This window comes from Micropterus salmoides, unplaced genomic scaffold, assembly GCF_014851395.1.
Source record: "Micropterus salmoides isolate LMB-PRFRI ecotype aquatic unplaced genomic scaffold, ASM1485139v1 Ms_hic_scaffold_1285, whole genome shotgun sequence".
In the NCBI taxonomy this organism is placed as follows: domain Eukaryota; kingdom Metazoa; phylum Chordata; class Actinopteri; order Centrarchiformes; family Centrarchidae; genus Micropterus; species Micropterus salmoides.
In genome coordinates this window covers 1-6620 of record NW_024040358.1, presented here as the reverse complement: position 1 = coordinate 6620, position 6620 = coordinate 1, and the positions used below count along the sequence as shown (strand labels likewise).

Sequence of the window (6620 nt, the reverse complement as noted above, 5' to 3'; positions counted from 1 at the left end):
AGTGTTAATGATAACAATCTTAATGTTAATTATTATAATAACAATAGGACTAGCAACAATAGTCGTTGCAGCAGAGGGTGTCGAGCAGGAACACGGGGGCAGCAGGTGACCCGCAACCACAATAGGAGTTAGGACTCACCTGAGCCAGCCCTAACTATGAGCTTTATCAAAGAGGAAAGTCCTAAGCCTAGTCTTAAATGTGGAGATGGTGTCTGCCTCCTGAACCCAAACTGGAACCTGGTTCCACAGGAGAGGAGCTTGATAGCTGAACGCTCTGGCTCCTAGTCTACTTTTGGAGACTCTAGGAACCACAAGTAACCCTGCATTCTGGGAGCGCAGTGCTCTGGTGGGGTAGTAAGGTACTATGAGCTCTTTAAGATAAGATGGTGCCTGACCATCAAGAGCTTTGTAGGTGAGAAGAATGATTTTAAATTCTATTCTGATATTTACTGGAAGCCAATGCAAAGAAGCTAAAACAGGAGAAATAAGCTGTGTCTCAATTCTTCGCGGCCTACGAAGGCATGCGGCCGCAAAAGGCCGAACTGACCGTTGTTAAATGAGACGGTCTGGTCTACGGAGGACTGTCTATTGCGTCATCAACTGACCCCGCCCTTACCCATGCGTGGGGAAGCGCTGCTCCTGTCGCCTAGCAACCTTCACAGCTGCGGTCCACCGGCAATAGAGACGAATATTTTAATTTTAATATTTTACCTCTTAATAGAGGAACTAGAGATACTTCACCGCCGGCGCCGCCGCATGATATCTCAGGCTGAGAGAGGAGCCTGGCCAGGTAAATACGGGGGAAAGTAACTAAGAAACGTTACATTTTATATGTATTTAGGTACTATAGGCTTCCTAAAGCTAACAGTGATGTTAACCTCAGTTAACGTTGTTTATTGCTACTGCCATTTCACTTTAACAACATAATTTTCATATTTAAAGAAAACCTAACCTTACTTAAATATTAAAATATTGACAGTGTTTTTGTCATTGACCAGCTAAAGCAAGTTGAATAGAAAGATATACAAGCCTTATCTAACTAAGCTCTCTACACTTCATAACAGTTGTTCTTCTCCTTGTATCCCTAAACCAGCCAAGGCCCCTGTACTGCAGGATAAATTTGAGAGTTCCTGTGCTGGACAGGTTTTTTAACCTGCAGGACACACGGCCAGATTTCCGGTTGAGCAGGGAGGCCCTGGGAGTGCTACTAGGCCTCCTAAACCAGGAACGGAGACACGGATGGGGTGCCACGATTGAGACCCTGGTGTTTCTCTTCTGGCTGGCAAGTGGGGCATCATACAGGTGGTCTCCAGAGTGTTTGCAATGCCTCGATCCACTGTCCACCGCATCGTCCACAGAGTCACTGAGGAGGTGGTGGCCATTCGCCACAAGGTCATCCACCTACCGAAGACCCAGGATGAGTTACAACGATATCCCGTGGGTTTGCAGGCTGGCAAGACACAGAGCTTTTTTAAAGCAGCTAGAGCAATCGACGGCTGCCATGTCCGCATCAAGCCACCGAGCGGCCCTGATGGTCAGTGCTACAGGAACAGGAAACTGTTTCCATCCATCATCCTGCAGGTGACCATCAGGGCTGCTTCATTGACACCTACGTGGGCTGGCCTGGGTCGGTCAGAGTGATCCACTACAGCCCACTGTACAGGAGTTCACTCTACCCTCCTCCAGGGCACTTTATTCCTTGCAGACGGAGGGTACCCGTGCCTCCAACACCCACTCCCCCCATCACTCCCTACAAGAGGCCAATACAAGGTGTGGGAGCCCAGCGCTTCAACAGCCATCACTCCAGGGCACGCTCCATTATATAGCGTGCTTTTGGGATGATGAAGACCAGGTTCCGGGCCATCTTCCTGCAAGCGCTGGAGGTGCACCACACCTTTGTACCTCACGTGAGTATTTTCTTTACTGTACTAATGAGTAAATCAACAGACAGATTCATCAAAAAGCATAAATGGTTGTTTTTTTCCAGACTGAAATATATTTTTAACCATTTCAGGTCATAACAGCATGTGCCATCCTCCACAACATCTGCCTTGGTGCTGGTGATATTGTGGCCCCAGAGGATGAGCCTGAGGAGGACGAGGCAGAGGATGAGGGGGAGAACGGTTTGGAGACAGTTAGCGGTGCTCCCTGGCGTGACCAGCTGTCTGCAGAGGTGTCTGCCCTTGAGGAGGTGCCCCCTGACCACCAATATTTTTAACAGGCAAGTAAAAGATCGGTAAATTCCTATTCATATCCTAACAATTTTGCCTGTTGAAATATTTTGTAGATTTATTTTGTCAAAATAAGATTGTGAATTAGTATTTTGTGTGCACAGCCTATTATTCTTGCCTCTTACTAAAACATCTTAGTGACATTGGCAGCCGTCGATTGAACCAGCCCTGCAAACCCACTGATGGACGATACGGTGGACAGTGGAGAGATGCATCCACACCTGCAACACACTCTGGAGACCACCCCAGATGATGTCCTGCTGACCAGGGTCTTTATTGTGGCAGCCCATCCAGGTCCAGGTCTCCCTGCTCAGAATAAATGTTGTAAATATGCTGTAAATACTATTAGTTATAAACCACAGAAAATAAAATCATTTATTTAACAAATATTTTATTTGAATTGATTAATAAATATTATATATATTATTATTTAAGGATTTATTTATTTTTCGGCCAGTCTTTCTAGTAGAGAGAACAGCCTGTCCATCCTTCTCTGCTCTCCTGTGCTCTCCTCCCTCTGCCTCTCTCTGCAACTTCGTGTCTTCCTTCAGTAGCTGAAGCAGCTCATCCTCTGAAAGAGGGACCTTTTCTCTTTCTCGGCTGGCTCTCCTCCTCCTCCTCTTCCTCCTCCTGGTCACCCACTGCAGCACTTGGCCCTGGTGTGTCCTCAGGGATAGAGGCAATTACGACAGGTGGGGTGGTGGAATGCCTCTGTCCCAACACCTCATCCATGAGGACAAACCAGGGCCAAGTTGCAGCAATGGGCTCCCCCCTACACCCTCTCCTGCGCCTGGACACTTAATGTGGTTTATATTTCCCTTTATGCTGCACAGTGAACGATTTATACAAAAATGTATAGAATATATCAATTTCAAATCATACATACATACTTTGTATTTTTTTTTAAATTGTCCCACTTTTTTTTCGCTTGGAGGGAAGTCACCTTCCCCACAGGCCCATTTTCTCCAAAATTGTCCTAATCACAGAGAAACAAAAGAAATAAGAAAGATAAGAAAAAACATTTGTCCCACAGTGGGGAAATTGCGGTACATGGTAATTGTGTGAAGACACAACAAAGGGCTGCCCCATTTACTAGTTGTCTTATTGTTAAAGGCTTTGAATAGGATGGCGGCTCATTTAACTGTAACTTTAAGTACACGATGATTAAATGCAGATATTACAAAAGGGCTATTGATACTTTAATTACCTCCAAGCCACGTTGGCAGAAAACTTTGCCCCGGTGAAGAGGTGGTCGCTGTCCCCCCTCAATTTAATAAAGAGGGCAGTTTGCTCCTTGCTCCCTAAAACAAAACGACATGTTCAAGTAAGTTTTATGCTTCACATCACCAAACAGTAAGCAGCATAAATCAGTTACATTAACCGTGTACTATATCCCAAGGTTTTTGTAACCGTTACTAACATTAACTGTCTGAAAACCAAGCAGGGTTCACAACCCGTCTAACGTTACGTGGTCACGTTATTTTCATGTACATAATATTAAGTATAAGTGATGTAGAATATCGCGACAATCTTGGTAAGACGCAGGTCTGACTTGAACTTCTTCGATTTCAAGTGAAGACGTTAAAGGCTTTATTTTTAGGTTGTAACTTGCCCAAACGATTTGCATTTAACGTTAACGTTAGCACATCAGTAACCTCAGGTAACGTTAACTTAACGTTAGCTCGCCAGTTAATCACTTAACTCACGTTAACTTCTTCCACAAAACTATTCTTTAAACGACACATTGCACTTTTATTCGTCTTGTTATTTTACATATGTGTAGTTGGCTTTTGAAATGAGTTGAAATCCAATACTTACATTTATAGGTAAAATCCGGGGGGCTCAACTCCACAGCCACAGCCGACGCCATTATTTACGCTGGGACAATCAACTGGCACGCAATGAATGTCGGGATACCTGGGGCTACGAAGGATCCAACTGTTGGATCCTCCAAACGGACGAAAAAAAGGCTGCATTTGTCGGCCGCATTTGAAGGAGCCTTCGAAATGGGACAGCCTAGTCGCAATGCAGCCTTCGAAGGATGCGGTCCCTGAATTGAGACACAGCTATATGATCTCTTTTCCTGGTTCCTGTCAGAACACGTGCTGCAGCATTCTGAATCAGCTGAAGAGTCTTAATGGACTTTTTCGAGCAGCCTAATAATAAGGAATTGCAGGAATCCAGCCTAGAAGTAACAAATGCATGTACTAGTTTTTCTGCATCATTTTTAGACAGGATGTTCCTGATTTTCGCAATATTACGTAGGTGAAAAAAGGCGGTCCTTGAAATTTCCTTAATGTGAGACGACATGTCCTGATCAAAGATAACTCCAAGATTCCTCACAGTGGTGCTGGAGGCCAGGGCGATGCCATCAAGGGAAACTATATCTTTAGATAATGCATCACGGCGGTGCTTTGGCCCCAGAACAATAACTTCAGTTTTATCTGAGTTTAACATTAGAAAATTACAGGTCATCCAGGTTTTAACATCCTGAAGGCACATTTCAAGTTTAGCTAACTGATGAGTTTCATCTGGCTTGATCGATAGATATAACTGAGTATCATCTGCATAACAATGAAAGTTTATGAAATATTTCCTGATAATACTGCCTAAAAGAAGCATATATAAAGTGAAGAGGATTGTAGTAGTACGCTGCTCTGACATTAGGGAGGGCCTTCCTATAAGTTTTAAGACTATCTTGCCAAATTAAACGAGAATTTTCCAGTTTGGTGGAACGCCAATTCCTCTCAAGTTTCCGCGATATTTGCTTTAATTTGCAAGTTTCAGTGTTATACCATGGAGCTTGTTTTATTATTTTCTTTTTTAGAGGGGCTACAGAGTCGAGTGTCATTCGCATCTAGCCTGCAGCACTATCAACAAGATGATCGATTTGGGAGGAACTGAAATTAGCATAGGAGTCCTCCGTTACTTTGTGACTTGATAATGAATTTGGAGCTGATGGAATCGCATCCTTAAATTTAGCTACAGCACTATCAGACAGACATCTTGTATAGACATTTTTGCCCAATGGCGTGTAGTTCAACAATACAAACTCAAAAGTTATCAAACAGTGGTCGGACAAAGAGGGATTCTGTGGGAACACCACTAAATGTTCAATTTCAATACCATACACCAAAACAAGGTCGAGGGTGTGGTTAAAACAGTTCATGAACACTTTGAGAGAAGCCAATGGAATCTAATAGAGAGATAAACACAGTACTAAAGCTGTCATTCTCAATGTCCACATGAATATTAAAATCCCCTACAATAATAACTTTGTCCGTTTTAAGGACAAAAGTTGACAAAAACTCTGCAAATTCAGATAAGAATTCAGAGTATGGGCCAGGTGCTCCGTACACTATAACGAAGAGAATTGGTTTCAGTGATTTCCAACTTGGGTGCGAAAGACCAAGAATAAGGCTTTCAAATGAGTAATTTAGGTTTAGAGCTGATTAGTAGGCTAGAGTCGAAGATAGCTGCAACTCCACCTCCTCGGCCTGTGCCTCGAGGAATGTGAGTATTAATATGACTGGGAGGGGTGGATTCATTTAGGCTAACATATTCTCCATCACCCAGCCAGGTTTCAGTAAGACAAAATAAATCAATATCATAATCTGATATTAGTTCATTTACTAGTACACCTTTAGAAGAGAGAGATCTGATGTTTAAGAGTCCACATTTAACTCTCCTATTAGTTTGCACTATTGCTCTTGTGGTTTTAATTTTTATGAGGTTTTTATGCACAGCTCCTCTTCTGTTTCTCTTTCAGAATGATTGGCAGTGATTACGGCCAAGGAAACTGTAGATCCATTACAGCATCATGTGCAAACATTTTTCACTGTAGGCTCTGTTAAAGGCTCTTATAAACGAATGAGATGGTTGAATGACATAGACTTTATGGTTCTTAAACTATTTTGTACCTGACTGAAATTCAGTCTCAGCCCTGTTAAGACCAAAAATGGCACTGTGTTGATAGAAAACACAAGGGTCTGTGTTGGTGTGGGCATGTTGATTCAGGTAGAAACTAGATGATGAAATATTATACAATTAGTCTTGTTTAAAAGATATTTGATTTGCTAAATCAATTCTTAGCCATTTTTTTTTTATTTTGAAAACAAGTTATTGATGGCTTATGTTTTCCTGTTAAGGCCCAAGTTGAAAACCATTAAGCTATATACATTTATGTGTTTGCAGGTGTTTGCTGAGTTCCATCGCTTTATAGATGTTGAACCTATGCAACCAATTCTACTGCGAGCTTGTGAGATATACACCACAACTGATTGCCCTGTACACGCAGAAGGCCAAGAGAGCAGAGGCCCTGCAGAGATCCCCAGGATTTATGACCTCCAGGTGAGTTCAAGATTACCTTTGCTATAGCGACAATGTTGA

At 42.8% G+C, this 6620-nt stretch overlaps 1 long non-coding RNA gene across 1 annotated transcript; it reads right to left on the bottom strand.

Moving 5' to 3' along the window:
- Positions 1-3129: 3129 nt before the first annotated feature.
- LOC119900159 lies at positions 3130-3580 on the bottom strand. Its single transcript, XR_005444014.1, has 2 exons — positions 3439-3580; positions 3130-3207 (listed from the first exon to the last, which is right to left on the bottom strand). It is a non-coding gene; the product is annotated as an uncharacterized LOC119900159 (long non-coding RNA).
- Positions 3581-6620: the final 3040 nt, after the last annotated feature.